The sequence below is a fragment of the Lepidochelys kempii genome, chromosome 4 (genome assembly GCF_965140285.1).
Source record: "Lepidochelys kempii isolate rLepKem1 chromosome 4, rLepKem1.hap1, whole genome shotgun sequence".
Lineage (NCBI taxonomy): Eukaryota > Metazoa > Chordata > Testudines > Cheloniidae > Lepidochelys > Lepidochelys kempii.
The window spans coordinates 59,899,345-59,913,349 of record NC_136383.1 but is presented as its reverse complement, the minus strand read 5'-3'; positions in this window follow the sequence as shown (position 1 = coordinate 59,913,349).

Below are 14,005 nucleotides of genomic sequence, written 5' to 3'. Positions count from 1 at the left end.
AGTAGGTTCCCCCAAAAGCCTTCATCTTACTATGTTTTGGAGCCTATTCCTCTCCCTTAAAAGAGTCTGTTCTTCAGCCTATCCTTCGTCAGAGTATCTTTCTTTTATCATGTCTGAGAGCTTCCCTGACTAATTAACTGCTTCGGAGTTACTCAGTGAGTTAATTAGTCCCAGGTGAACCTGAGTTGCCTTGTTCCCCCTTGTGGGTTCTGTCAGAGACACCTGCAGAGAACCAGCTATCCTCTGACAATCCTATTACAAATGAAAGCATCCTGTAGATAGCAATGAAAAGAATACATATCTAGGCCTCAGTCAGTGCCTTGAACACTGTAAATTATCCACAGTGTCTTAACTTAATAAATGGAGAGGACTGTTTCTGTCTTAGAGGACTTTCTGTCCTATTGAGAAATATCTCCAGGAGTCAATACTATGAATCAAGCATACTTTTATAGGGTAGTGTGGTTCAATGGATAAGGCTCTAGGCTAGGAATTAGAAGGCCTGAGTTGTAGTCCTGTCACTGCTATTGACATACTTTCTGACCTTGAGCGACTCCTTCATCTCTCTATCTGTAAAGTGGAGATAATGACGCCTTCCTTTGTAAAGTGCTTTGGGGTCTGTCATAAATATAAAGGGAAGGGTAAACCCCTTTGAAATCCTTCCTGGCCAGGGGGAAAGCTCCTCTCACCTGTAAAGGGTTAAGAAGCTAAAGGTAACCTCGCTGGCACCTGACCAAAATGACCAATGAGGAGACAAGATACTTTCAAAAGCTGGGAGGAGGGAGAGAAACAAAGGGTCTGTGTGTCTGTCTATATGCTGGTCTTTACTGGGGATAGACCAGGAATGGAGTCTTAGAACTTTTAGTAAGTAATCTAGCTAGGTATGTGTTAGATTATGATTTCTTTAAATGGCTGAGAAAAGAATTGTGCGGAATAGAATAACTATTTCTGTCTGTGTATCTTTTTTGTAACTTAAGGTTTTGCCTAGAGGGGTTCTCTATGTTTTTAAATCTAATTACCCTGTAAGATATCTACCATCCTGATTTTACAGGGGGGATTTCTTTATTTCTATTTTTATTAAAAATTTCTTGTAAGAAACTGAATGCTTTTTCATTGTTCTCAGATCCAAGGGTTTGGGTCTGTGGTCACCTATGCAAATTGGTGAGGCTTTTTATCCAACATTTCCCAGGAAAGGGGGGGTGCAAGTGTTGGGAGGATTGTTCATTGTTCTTAAGATCCAAGGGTCTGGGTCTGTAGTCACCTAGGCAAATTGGTGAGGCTTTTTACCAAACCTTGTCCAGGAAGTGGGGTGCAAGGTTTTGGGAAGTATTTTGGGGGGAAGGACGCGTCCAAACAGCTCTTCCCCAGTAACCAGTATTAGTTTGGTGGTGGTAGTGACCAGTCCAAGGACAACAGGTGGAATATTTTGTACCTTGGTGTTGCCGGCACCCAGTGCCGAGAGGCTGAACAACAGCTTGAGTGGTTCGTTACCTGGTGTGCTACACCCAATAATCACAACAGGGTGGAAAAGCAGAAAAGTTTATTTGCAGCTGCAAAAAGGTACAGGGAGAATAAAATCTCAAATCCTGCACACAGAGCAGGAAGCTACACAGGCTTTTATACATCCTTTTTCCCCGCATACTTATCCAATAGCAAGCTGCCCCAAGTATCCATATAGCCAGCCAATCCAGTTCCCAGCTAGTTCCCTGATTCTCTGTATCATTTGTTAAACTATACATAAAGCTGCTTTTTTCAGCATTGTTCTTCCATATCTCCCCTGTTTGGCCTTGCTTAGTTTCAGGCAGTCTGACTCTGCAACATACTGTTGCAGATTCTCAGTATAACTGCTGTGTGTGCCTCCAGGCGGGGTGGCCAAGGACACTTGGGCCTAGTACGCAGAGCTGCTGCGAGTGCCTCCAGGCCGGAGGGGGGCCAAGGACACCTGGGCCTAGTGCGAGGGGGCTTTATCGACCTTCGTGGTCTTCCATCCCCTCGAGTTACCTAGTGGCCATGCCCCAGTGTTCCCAACATTGGGGAAGTTTTGACCTAAGCTGGTAAAGATAAGCTTAGGAGGTTTTTCATGCAGGTCCCCACATCTGTACCCTAGAGTTCAGAGTGGGGGAGGAACCTTGACAGGGTCTGGACAAAAATCACTATTTAAGAGTATTACTAATATTTAAAGGTCATACAAAGGATAGTAGTAACAATGCTTCTACATTTGCAAAAGGTATGCACCATATACATGCCATCTCAGATACAAACAGTTTATAGGCAAGCAATTAAATGTTTTTGCATTATGTGTGCAAAATAAATGGGATCTTTTTATAAGGTTCCCACAGGACCCACTTTATGAGGACTAATTTAACATGTGTAGAGGATTAGTAGTAATCCTATATATTATGGAAGAACTGAAAAGGAAAAATTTACCGGTGGCACAACAGAGCAATTTGGAACATAAATTTCACTTTTGCTCTTCAAATGCCTGATCCAAAACCCACTGAAGTCAATTGGAGTCTTTCTTCTGATGTCAGTGGTCTTTGGATTGGGTCCAAAATGCTTGAAATAAAAACCTCTCTGTAAAGATCAGGACCCTTTCTTAATAGAAACTTTGATTACTGATTTGTTTGAATAATAAATTTAATCTGTTCTTGTCTAGTTTTTATAAAGCTAGAAATAGCACAGTAAAAAAGCTGCATGTTTTTCTTGGCAACAGCATATTTGACTTGTCAGCGTAACATACATTTTCCTAGGTTCCATGATTGAGTTTACCAGGGAAGGCAGTGCATAACAAATTCACTTGATCTGTGTGCAACAGGGGTATAGTGGCTGCAGGGTGATGAATAATAACAGTATAGTACATTTAAAAATAAGAGCACTTTAAGATTTTCAACAGTAGAGTCCAAAGAAATTTTACTCTCCACAGAGATATAATCCAGAGCTGCATCAAGCTAGTCTGCTGAGATTTACACATGAATGGAACCAGGTTGTAAAATAGCTTTCATCCATTAAATTCTGGGAAATTTTAGGAATAAGTGTTATCTGTATTTCCTTCTCTTGCATCTTTGAATGAGCCACTCAGTCTTCAAAATGCTGGAAGCTCCAGAGTTCACATCACTTTTAAGCCCCATAAGGTAATACTAAGAACATGAAAACTCCATCATGACTAGGATTGTAGGTTAAAATTTATCAATCTTGATCAAACACTGATGTAACTAACTTTCAGGTAATGTTTGTACAGGAAATTGTTGATTTTCTAGCAGGGTCTAATGATCTCCTGATCTCAGTAGTAGATCTCAACTCATTCCCAGAAGCACAGGACTTTGAAGGAAGCTAGATCTTCAGGTACACTGGAGGCATAAGCAGCACAAGTTTCCCCAGGTTGCCCCACCAAGGTACCTTGATGGAGAGGAGTCCCACTTCAAGGTGAGAGAGGACAGTTCATGCTACATGCCAACTCAGTCCTTAAACTCTTCTCAGACTAATTGATTGAGCTCACACAGAGTCAATTTGTGCCAAATAGAATTGTGGCTTCAGTGATATGGCCCCTTGGAACTGTACTGTGACCACCAGCTCATTTGACTTGGGAGATCAGTCATGAGATCACAACCCCATATGAGAAAGTCCCATAGAATTTAACAGGAATGAAGCCAAACAGTTTATGTAAAAATTAATACTGTTTCACAGTTCATGGCAATTGCACTTGTATTTTCCCTCTGTACTCCAGAAAGGGAACCCATGTTTAGGCTCCTACCTGTCACCTCCCTTGGGAGGAGACCCTCATCTCTCTCCCTCCTGTCCAGGTTTTCTCCAGGCTACACACTTTCCTGCCTACACCATGAGTTCCCCAGCATGCCAGTTTGCCTAAACAGGCCAGTGTCTGTGCTTTACTTTCTCCTCAAAGGCTATGAACATTTGTAATTGCCCTCAGTTATAAGTTAGTACTCAGCTCTTTCTAAGGAAGCACATTTATTCTTAAGGTGAAAGTATTACAGAAAAAAATATTACAAACAATAGAACACACATGCTACTCATCTTACCAAAGATCACTCCTGCTCCAACAAGAGCTCTGGTACGTGGCCAGTCCTTCAAATCACCCATAGGTTTTTCTGTGATTACAAATTCATAACCACTTTACCTCAGAACAAGAACAACCATGAACACTTCATTCTTTCTTTTATACAGCTTCAGCTTTTGATCTTGTCCTCATGTAACTGGTGATCACAGACAAAGGTCTTTTCCTCAGGACATAGCTTCAAAAGGCTGGGGTTTTGCATAACCAAAGGGGGATAAATCTGCATTCATCTCCCCCTACAGATTTCCTGGGAAACCCGTTTTATCCCAAAATGTCATTTGTCTATGGCACATTGTTTCAAATAGTCCTTTGAAGCTCATAATATTTCCTAGGGTTGACTTTGGTCACATCTCCTCGCTACAAAATTTGTATACAATTCCAGAATAATACATAAACTTTGCATTTTTAATACAATGAACTCCAAATCTACTTAAACTTAATTCCAGAAGGTTTTTCAAGGATACTGCAGGAAATTGCCGTATCTGGCACATCCGGTTCTATAGAAATTACCTCAAAACTCTTTAAAACAAAGAACAATCTCTTTTTATAGGGTTTTGAACTATGTTATGGAATTCTATGGCAGGGACATAAATCTCTAGTGAATTCTGTAGATAGTAGCAACAAAAATGATAGTAAGGTTATTATTTTCTTTTAAATTCTATGGGACTTTTCCATAAGCCATCAGCTTATAATAACTGCCAGCCTGGGTTTGTTTGAATAAGTAATATGATGAGCTATGTGTCCCATTACCAAGTTATAGCTCCATTTTTGTTCCTTTTGGGGGTGCTAATGACAGAAATAGAGATGAAAGAAAGGCTCTCCTGAGTTTAATTAACTTTCCAAATGCTCAAAAATTTGCAAATTAATATATTTAACAAAAAATGCAAGTACTCTTGCTAAGCTCATTTTCTGAACTCACAAACCTGTATTTTTAGTGCACCTGTTCCTAAATAGTAAAAGTGTTGCATTATATATATATTTGACTTAAAATGTATTATTGCTATGTTATAAATGTAATCAGTGGAAATTCAGCTGGCCTCCAATAGAGCTTTCAAACAAGAGGCCATATTCAATGCTACTAACATAAAAAGCTAATAGATCATTTAGTGTAAAGTGTTCTGTCGGCATAGTACGCTTTGAAATTCATGGCTTTATATTAAAACTACTATACAGTATATTTATTTCATAAGGCACAGTGTGCCAGATACTGATTTGTGATATGGCTTCATAGTTGTCTTGCAATTGTAGACAAATATCATTGAGCTCTCACACTATGAGATTTCTATCTAGCTTTTAAAAACACCTCCAAGGGACTAGAAGACAGATTATTAGGAAAAGCTGAGCTGTAATTGCTACCCTTGTATTCCAACCAGAGATGTTTTTTGTTTTACTTGGAGATCAATTATAGATTCCTGCTAAAAATAAAATAAACCAAGTAACTGAATGAGTCAGAAACTCTACAAGATATATATCTTCTATGAAAACTACATCCTAAACAAGACAAAAATACCACTAGTCTAACTTTAGCAATCTAATAATTAAAAACATCTAGCTGATCTGAAAGCGTAAAACTAAAACCAATGAAAATTTATCTGACATCAGAAAGTTTAGGACTAAAGCCTCAGCTAAGATGAATTTGCCTCTGTTAATTCACTTCAGCGGAGGAAATGGCCTTTGGCAGATAAAAATGATCCTGTGGGGTTTACAGCAGATATTATCTTCTATTTATTTGCTCCAAAAGCAATTTACAATCTTAAACTGATCTACAAATTGTGCAGGGGATACTTCATCCACTAGTGAAATGTAACCTGAAGGTGACAATTGGCAATCACTTTAGCAGCGCATAGTGACAGAACACAATACAGTATACAGAACTCCCATTTATCTGAAATCCTATTATTGGAACCTCTGCATTATCCCAATCCTTTCCTTGTCCCCCATGTATCGTGCAGGGGGACAAGGAAGGGATTGGGATAAGGTGGGGGTTGAATAATAAAGCAGAGACCCCTTTCACAAGTGCTGCAAGGAGGAAAATTATCAGGATTTTGGTTTGAAAACTCATTCAAAAGACAACAGTCAAGATTTTCAAAAGTGATTCTGGATGCCCAGTTTAAGATACTGTCAAAGGAGCCTGCTTTTCAGTAAGTGCTGAGCACTTGTCCTCTGAAAACTAGGCCCCTGTAAAGTATGTTGAATTGGACATCCAAATTGAGGAAGCCAAATCACTAGTCACTTTTGAAAATCTTGGCCAGCACCTCTAAAACCACTTCCTGAGCAGCTCTCTGTCTGGGAGGGGTCTCAGATAGTAACAAAAAAGCCAGATCCTGCCTAGTTTGTGGTATCTAAGGGGATCCCGCACAAGGCATCGGAAAACAAACCAAAGAGACAGTTGGAGAACTAACCTCAATCATTTTTAATCAGATATTCTGCTGCCATCTGAAATTCAGTATTGACTTTTCTTTTCATCCACCTCCTCTGCCTTTTTACTCCCTGTTGACAACTCTAGTATCCTTCCCATGTCCCAGGCTGCAATTGTAGGGTGATCTTTAATTCTTCTCTCTCCCTGTACCCCAGTTTAATTTCTCACTAAATCCTCTTGGTTTTTTTTTCCTCTACTTTCTTCCACATCTACCCTTTCCCCATGGTCCCCACAGTCCCTTCCATCACATTACCCTGCTCTTTGAATGCCTCCATCAACCAGTCTCGTCTCCATATGAATAACATTTTGACTCATCACCCTCACTTACAGTGATCACTACTGAATGTCCATAATTAAGATATACCCCCATCCTCTCTCTCCTCAAGTGCTGCCTTGTGCTTGTTTATAATCAAATAAAATGAGACAAACTCTTTGGAGCAAGGAACATGTCTGATCTAGGTTTATAAAGCATTGTGTAAATGCTCAGCACCATATTATCATCACTACTACAAAAGATTTATAAATGCAATAAGTTTTAATTGTCGGCATCATAAGCACTTTAAACTATAGGAATTCTAATCAGACAATCCCTAATCCTAAACACCTCCCCACAAAAAACTGGTCATACTTGGACAGAGTTTTCCGTACAAATTAATTAAGGGCCTCAATTCTGTTTCCCTTACTCACAAAGAGTACTCTCTTACTCTGCAGTTAGCTCCACTAATTTCAGTAGATCAGCTTTCAGAGTAAGGGGCTATTCAGTATGATTCAGGCCTTCGGTACACTTAAAAAACATACAACATAGAACCAAAGTGAAGGAAGCAAGTAACATATGCAAAGTAATTCCTCGGGAAATAGAATGAGAGGGAAAACTTGCTCTCTTTGTTTTTAAATGCCTCAATCCTACGTGGTGTTTTTGAATTATTATCCTGAGGATTGAACTATACCACTACTTCATGTAATAAATTACAGATGGAGTGATGTGTTTAGGAAAGGTCAAAGACTTTTGACTTAATGTGTACATGATTCAACCTAAGTGTCAGGGGTATTTCCTACACAATGGAACTAATTTCCAGTGTGTCAGTTTAAGAGGTTGGGAACCCAAAAGAATTGTGGACATGGAAGTTGTGCCATCAAATTTACTTTCATATGGGTTCAGAAACAGAGAGCCAGATTTCTACTTCTTCTATTTAGACCGGTAATGTGTGCCATGTGGAATTTCAGATCTAGTAAATCATGGCTTTCAGTCTGTCTTGATAATACACATGAGGTTCCATGTGGCTCAATCCTCCGCACTCCTTTTAAAAAAGCCAGGGGGCATATTTTTAAGTGGTTTTGAGCTATACATGAAGGGATCAAGAGTAAATAAAATGAAATGTCTGAGTAACAAAAAGAACCTCCTGGGCCTGTGGAAGCAATACATCTGCCTCGGGGAACAGAAGACAACTCCTACAATTGCCATAGGGATTCTGCCACAGGGGATAGCTTTAAATTACAGCCAGAGCTCCATAGGATATCCATCACTGGAAGAAGCCGAGGAGCTGTATAACAGAGCCTGAGCTGCATTAGCTAGCTGTGGACTCCCCAGTGGGGCAAGCTTGAAGGAGGCTTATTCCACTGTGACTTTACTGCTGGTGAACTTTCTACCTCTGGGAGCCCACATCCCTAGTTCTTTTGGTCCAAGTAGTTAAACCAGCACTAGGGCTCAGATCCTCAAAGGTATTTAGGTGCCTAATTCCTAGACTTCTGGGAGTTAGGCACATAAATACCTTTGGGGATCTCAGCCTAAATCTTTAATTCGCCTGTATGTACCTATATATTGCATTTGTCTCAGAACAGCATGGGGCATTAAATACTCTATCACTTTTTCTGTAACACCAACACGGTGTGCCAGCACTAATTGAATTAACTTAGCTTTGTTACATCTAGTATTAACATTGTAATTGAAGTTGAAAGGTGAGAAAAATGAGAATATTTATAAATGAGCAATTCCTGAACCAATGTGCTATGAAACTATTCCAATTGTAGCTTTATGTTTGAGCTAACCAACAAATGGACTGGATAGAAATACAAGTGCAAGAGAAATAACAAGCAAGGAGAGCACAAGGGTGACAGTAGTAAGATCACAGTTTTACTGTAAGTACATCTTCATGATTCTGCTGAGGTAATGCATCATCATTATGAGCAGTGTAAGAGTGACTCCTTACAACTAAACCTAGGAGAATCCCAAAAAAGGGCATGAGCCTGTATTCCTACTCAGCTAATGCTCAGATTGACTTCCATAAGAATTATGCTGAGTAAGGAATACAGGATCAAGGTAAGGAATGAATGCTCCAGAGAACTTGGAAGGCTAAAAGCATGCTAACCTGTCTTATCAATGGCCTGTCTTTGTGCCCAGCAGGGTGAGAAAGGCAACATGGTGGTATCTGCACTGGGGAACAAGCAGGCTAGGAATCTTAAATGGATGTGTAGCCTGTGCTCGTAGCATAACATTCTGGCATGGGACCCAGTCAGTCCACAATAGATAAGGCCTCAAAATAACCCTGCAAATTTGTGGTGTAGCTTGTAAAAACTGTAAGGGAGAAGGAAATGCAGTTAAAATATTTACTCATGGCATGAGGTTTTTCCCTGTGTTCTTTACTCCCCCCCCCCCCCCCGCATTTTAAAAAGCTTTTATGAAGAATAGGGGATTTTACTGCTCCTCCAGGTGCTCACATACTGACTCCTGCCTATTGAGGCTGCCACTCAATTACCTGTGAGACTTCATAGAAGCCCTTGGTACTGCAGGAAAATTTAGCACACAGTAACTTACTGCTGGGGAATAATACGGGGTTTTTTTAATAAGCAAAACAAAAACTGATTGAGCTGCATAAAGTGTTGGGAGAAACTTCTTTTGTATAAATATATATATATAGTGAAAGGTGTCTAATAATCATTAACAGCTCAGCTCAGATGGAATGGGGCTCATGATTCTGTTCCTCAGTCATGCACACAGAACTCATTTACCTGATCTGTGCAAGTGCTTGAATTTACTGTGTAAAACTTTCATGCACTCTCTTTTGATCTGTTTCCATGGAAGATGGATTAGAAGAGCAGACACCTGCTGAGGGTGAGAACTTTCATATGTAGATTTCATCTGTTGGCCGCTGCAGCGGCTGTAGCATTTTAAAATTTAAAAGGAAAACCTGAAAGGCATTGGGCTCAAGTCTCTGTCCTTTTTTGAGCTCCTCTATACCCCTGCAGCTGGATGAAAAAGCCCAATGCAACAATGCTGCTTTGAATTAGGGATGAGCAAACCAATGTGGATATCATCACCTTCACCAAAACTCAAAATTAAGAAATTATTTCCCCCCACATCCAGATATCTCCTTGGTTTAGGCTAGAGGTGCTAAAATATTCCACGGGGCTATTCTTAGAATTTCTTGTCTGACTGGAAACAATTGGTACCAGAAATGTTATGATAAACCCTGTCCTTATGACCCTTCCAGCATGATTTCTAACCAAAGAGGTTTGGATACATTTCAGATAAGCATCCAAAATATCTGACTTAAACCTCCCAAACAATTGATATTCATCTATTATACTACTTAATCCTTCCTCTAAAATGCAGTACTGCTTTGAAAAGTAACTCTGTAACTGCATCTAGGGATTCCATGTTGTTTGTGAATCATGGACTCTTTACTCAATGTGTTTCATTTACAAATAAAGAGATGTTTTCTTCTGACTGCCAGTCTCGCAAACTCAGCCTGGGCTCTGAGAGTCAAGCTGATTTCTTTCCATCTCACCTGTCATCACCAATAACAAAATTCTGCAAGCCAAACTAGGCATTCACTGACAACTCTGCAACTCCACTGCCTTAATGTTATACCCTCAGTGACACCTGTGCACTTCCACCGCCATCAGGGGGTATGCACAGGTGTAATGGATAGGCTGTCAGTTATTCTGATGCAAATCCTAAACTCCACTGAAGTCAATTGAACAAACAATTTTAATGAAGATGACAAGAAGGAACAGAATCCAGCTTAGTGTTGTTACAGTATTTGGTCTCCAGGTCTAAAAGGAGCAAAAAGCAGTAAAAACATATTTGTCCTTAAAGTGAGGCCATAGAAAGATTTATCGAGTGAGATGGTACCATGTGTACACAGTCACTTTCTGAAGTAGAACCACACTTTAAAGCAAGAAACAAGATTTTGTAAAATATTACACATCTGCTCCCCGGTTATCCTCTAAGTCAGATCCGTGTAGTTTACTGGCAAAACAGTTTTTACTACCCTCAGTATTACAGAGTATTCCAACATATCTATGGAAGATCAAGATGTGTTCCCTTATGCCTCACACATCAGCCAAATTGTCAACTAAATTCTGATTACGGAATCTTTATTGATGGTGATGATACATGAAGAAAAAAGAACATAGCTTGTTTTCAACACAGCAGATTGAGCGTGAAGAACTGGCAGTTAGAAAAACCTTGTTTTGATGTGTAAACTGAGAAAATGTAATATGCAAGTCACAGAGAATAAATATGGGGCACCAAGATGTGGAGTGGGGGGTTGTTTTTCGTGTATGTGCATAATCAGATATCCTGAGCCTAAGCCACTCTTTAAAGAGTCTGGCTGCAAAACTTGGGAAGTTATGTGTAGAAGTATAAAATAATCACCTGCGAAAAGAGTATTAGAAACTTTGTCATGGATCACATGTGGCTGTTCAAACCTATGCCAAGAGTTGAACCAAGAAAGGTGGTGCAAAGGTGGTGTCCCTCTCCATCCCTGAACCGAGAGCAGCTGCAGAAATTAATATAGCCCTTTGTACCCACCCTGGCCACAGTCAGTCAGCTTTCTTGCACAATCTGTTGGGAGGGAGATCGCAGTCCTTTGACTAGGTGCATTTCCCCACAAAGGCTTCCTGTGGCCCTGATTTAAATCCAGAGAAATGGCTTGGCTAACCTTTGTCACATGGTGCAGATCTAGTGGTCCCACTACTTCATGCAAATGAGAGGGCCTGTGATAACTGTTCCAATTTACAGGCTAGAATAGCAGCCATATAGAGCTGTATGGCAACTCTCCACCTTTGTTCTGGTTTGTTGTGAGTATGGCTTTCATGTCCCAAACCACCCTGCATACCATATAGAACCTGAATGACTGGGCTTTATGCCAGGAGAATCAGTTTTACCCTACTACATATGGCTGGTTTAACGTATTATTGGTCTGCTGTGCTGTCAGTTACTTTGGTGCAAAACCTAAATAACTCCACTGAAGTCAATTGAGTTACACTAATGTAAAAGTGGAATGAAATCAAAATCTCAATTATTTATACAATAGTTAACTTATTTCTTCTTTGCTTCACACCAACGGTTACACCATCAGGTCCATGCATGCAAAGCTCTCTATTAATGCCAATGGAAGTTTTGCCTGAAATAGGGCTGAAGAATGAATCCTGTCAATACAAAGGCATACTCCAGAGGAGGAGTAAGCACCCAAGTTGCACACACATTGTCTGAGTTCCCTGCTTAGTTCTCTCTATTTTACTTTCATTTTGTTGAAATTTTAGCTGTGAAATACTTGAACTAACATTTTCCTCAACAATCCTCCAAAAATGGTTTAGTTTTAAGTGTTGGCCCATCTAGGGGAACAATCTATTTCTCTGGCATTTGCCTCTTCCACATCAGTGATTCACAAGGCCTTGGTCATCCAAATAAGCCAATTTCCCTTAGCAACGGGAACTTTACTTCCTATGTCTAATAGACAGCAGCTGACATCACTAGTACTTGGTCAAAAAATGACTAAATTCAACTCCATTTGGAGAGAGAGGTGAAGATGGCCAAAACAAAACAAAAAACCAGAGATACTTGCAGGTTTTACAGATAGGAGCCAGGAACAAACCAAACAGGTCACCTGTGGAAAGAGCCCAAAATATTCAAACTCAAATATGACGAGATGGTCAGTCAATACAAAAGGAAAAGAAGATTCAAATTTCCCAGTCACCTGGGTGTTTGGAGGCATCTAACCTGTATAATAGGAGAAAATGAACCCATTGGTTCTGGATATTTCCTCCCACATGCAGTAGGCAGCTAAACAGTCCCAAGATCCCAACTGGAAAACAGTAGAAGAAAATGAGGGAACTTGAACTTCAGCATGCTGCATGGAGGAGATAAGAATTCTGCCTTGCAGACAGGAAAATGTATGATTTATGCTATAGAAAAATTAAAACTTTTTTCCAGATATTAAACCAAGCAGAGAGATGGTAATAAAAGTTAGACTTGCAACAAGTAAAAGTATAGAAGTTGACTCTTCTACATCTCGCTAAAATCAGATTTATATTACAGAAGACAGTGCACATTTTCACAGCTGAATCCAAACCCCATGTTGAAATGAATGTGTTTCTTTCTGCAGACTTTGAGGTATTTTGGATTAGGCTCTTAATAATTTGATCTATGCTAAACAATTTGACAAACTTGCTACTCATTTGTATCTTCGCCCTAAATATCTCACCACCTGCTTTTGTTAATATTTACAAAGATTTTTCAAAGGTTTCCAAAATCCCAGTTGTCTTCTTTCAGATTACTAGTTCTTTAAAACGGGGACTTTTAGTGATATTGTATTTGTTGATTAATTTGAATTAAATAGTAGTTACAGTTCAGATTGTTCCATCTTCATTTGACAAGTTCAGACTTAGGAGATGTTAATTTAAGTGTAACATAAACTTCAGTATCTATTCAACTGGGAATAAGAGTGGGATTTTCAAAAGCACCCAGTCTTGGCCTAACTACTCACACTGAATATTTTTTAAAAGAGCCGAAGGGACAACTGTGATCATCTAGTCTGACTTCCTATCTAACACAGGCCACATGACTTCCCTGAATTAGAGCTTATCTTTTAAAAAAACATGCAATCTGAGTTTAAAAGTTGCCAGTGATGGAGAATCTACTGTGACTACTGGTAAAATGTTCCAATAGTTGTTTACCCTCATTAGTAAAAATATGCACCTATTTCTAGTCTGGATTTGTCTAGCTTCAACTTCCAGCCATTGGGTCTTCTTATACCTTTGACGGCTAGATTGAATGGGCTCCTTATCAATTTTTTGTTCCCTATGTAGGTACTCAGACTCATTTAATACCCCTTATCCTTCTCTTTGTTAAACTAAGTAGACTGACCATGGACTTCAGTGGAAGCTGAGTTACAATATTGCCAACATCATATGTTCAAAAATCGTAAATTGACTCCCCACACACACACACAACTGCTCAAAAATAAGAGATGATTTTTAATCCAGAAATATTTACAAGGTAATACACATGGGGTTCTTTTTCTGGTTTTTGAGATATTAGGATGCACTTGGGTCACATTTTCAAGTTTCTCAGCAACTGTGAGGATCAGAATTTCCTTTTTTTTTTAATGAAAGCTGAGATTTTTGCATAATAATTTGTCTACAGAAGCTGAGGCATTAAGTAAATCAAATATCACGAAACTCACAATAGATTTGTGAAGGCTGGTAATTCTGGAGTCAGGTGAGACCCTAGC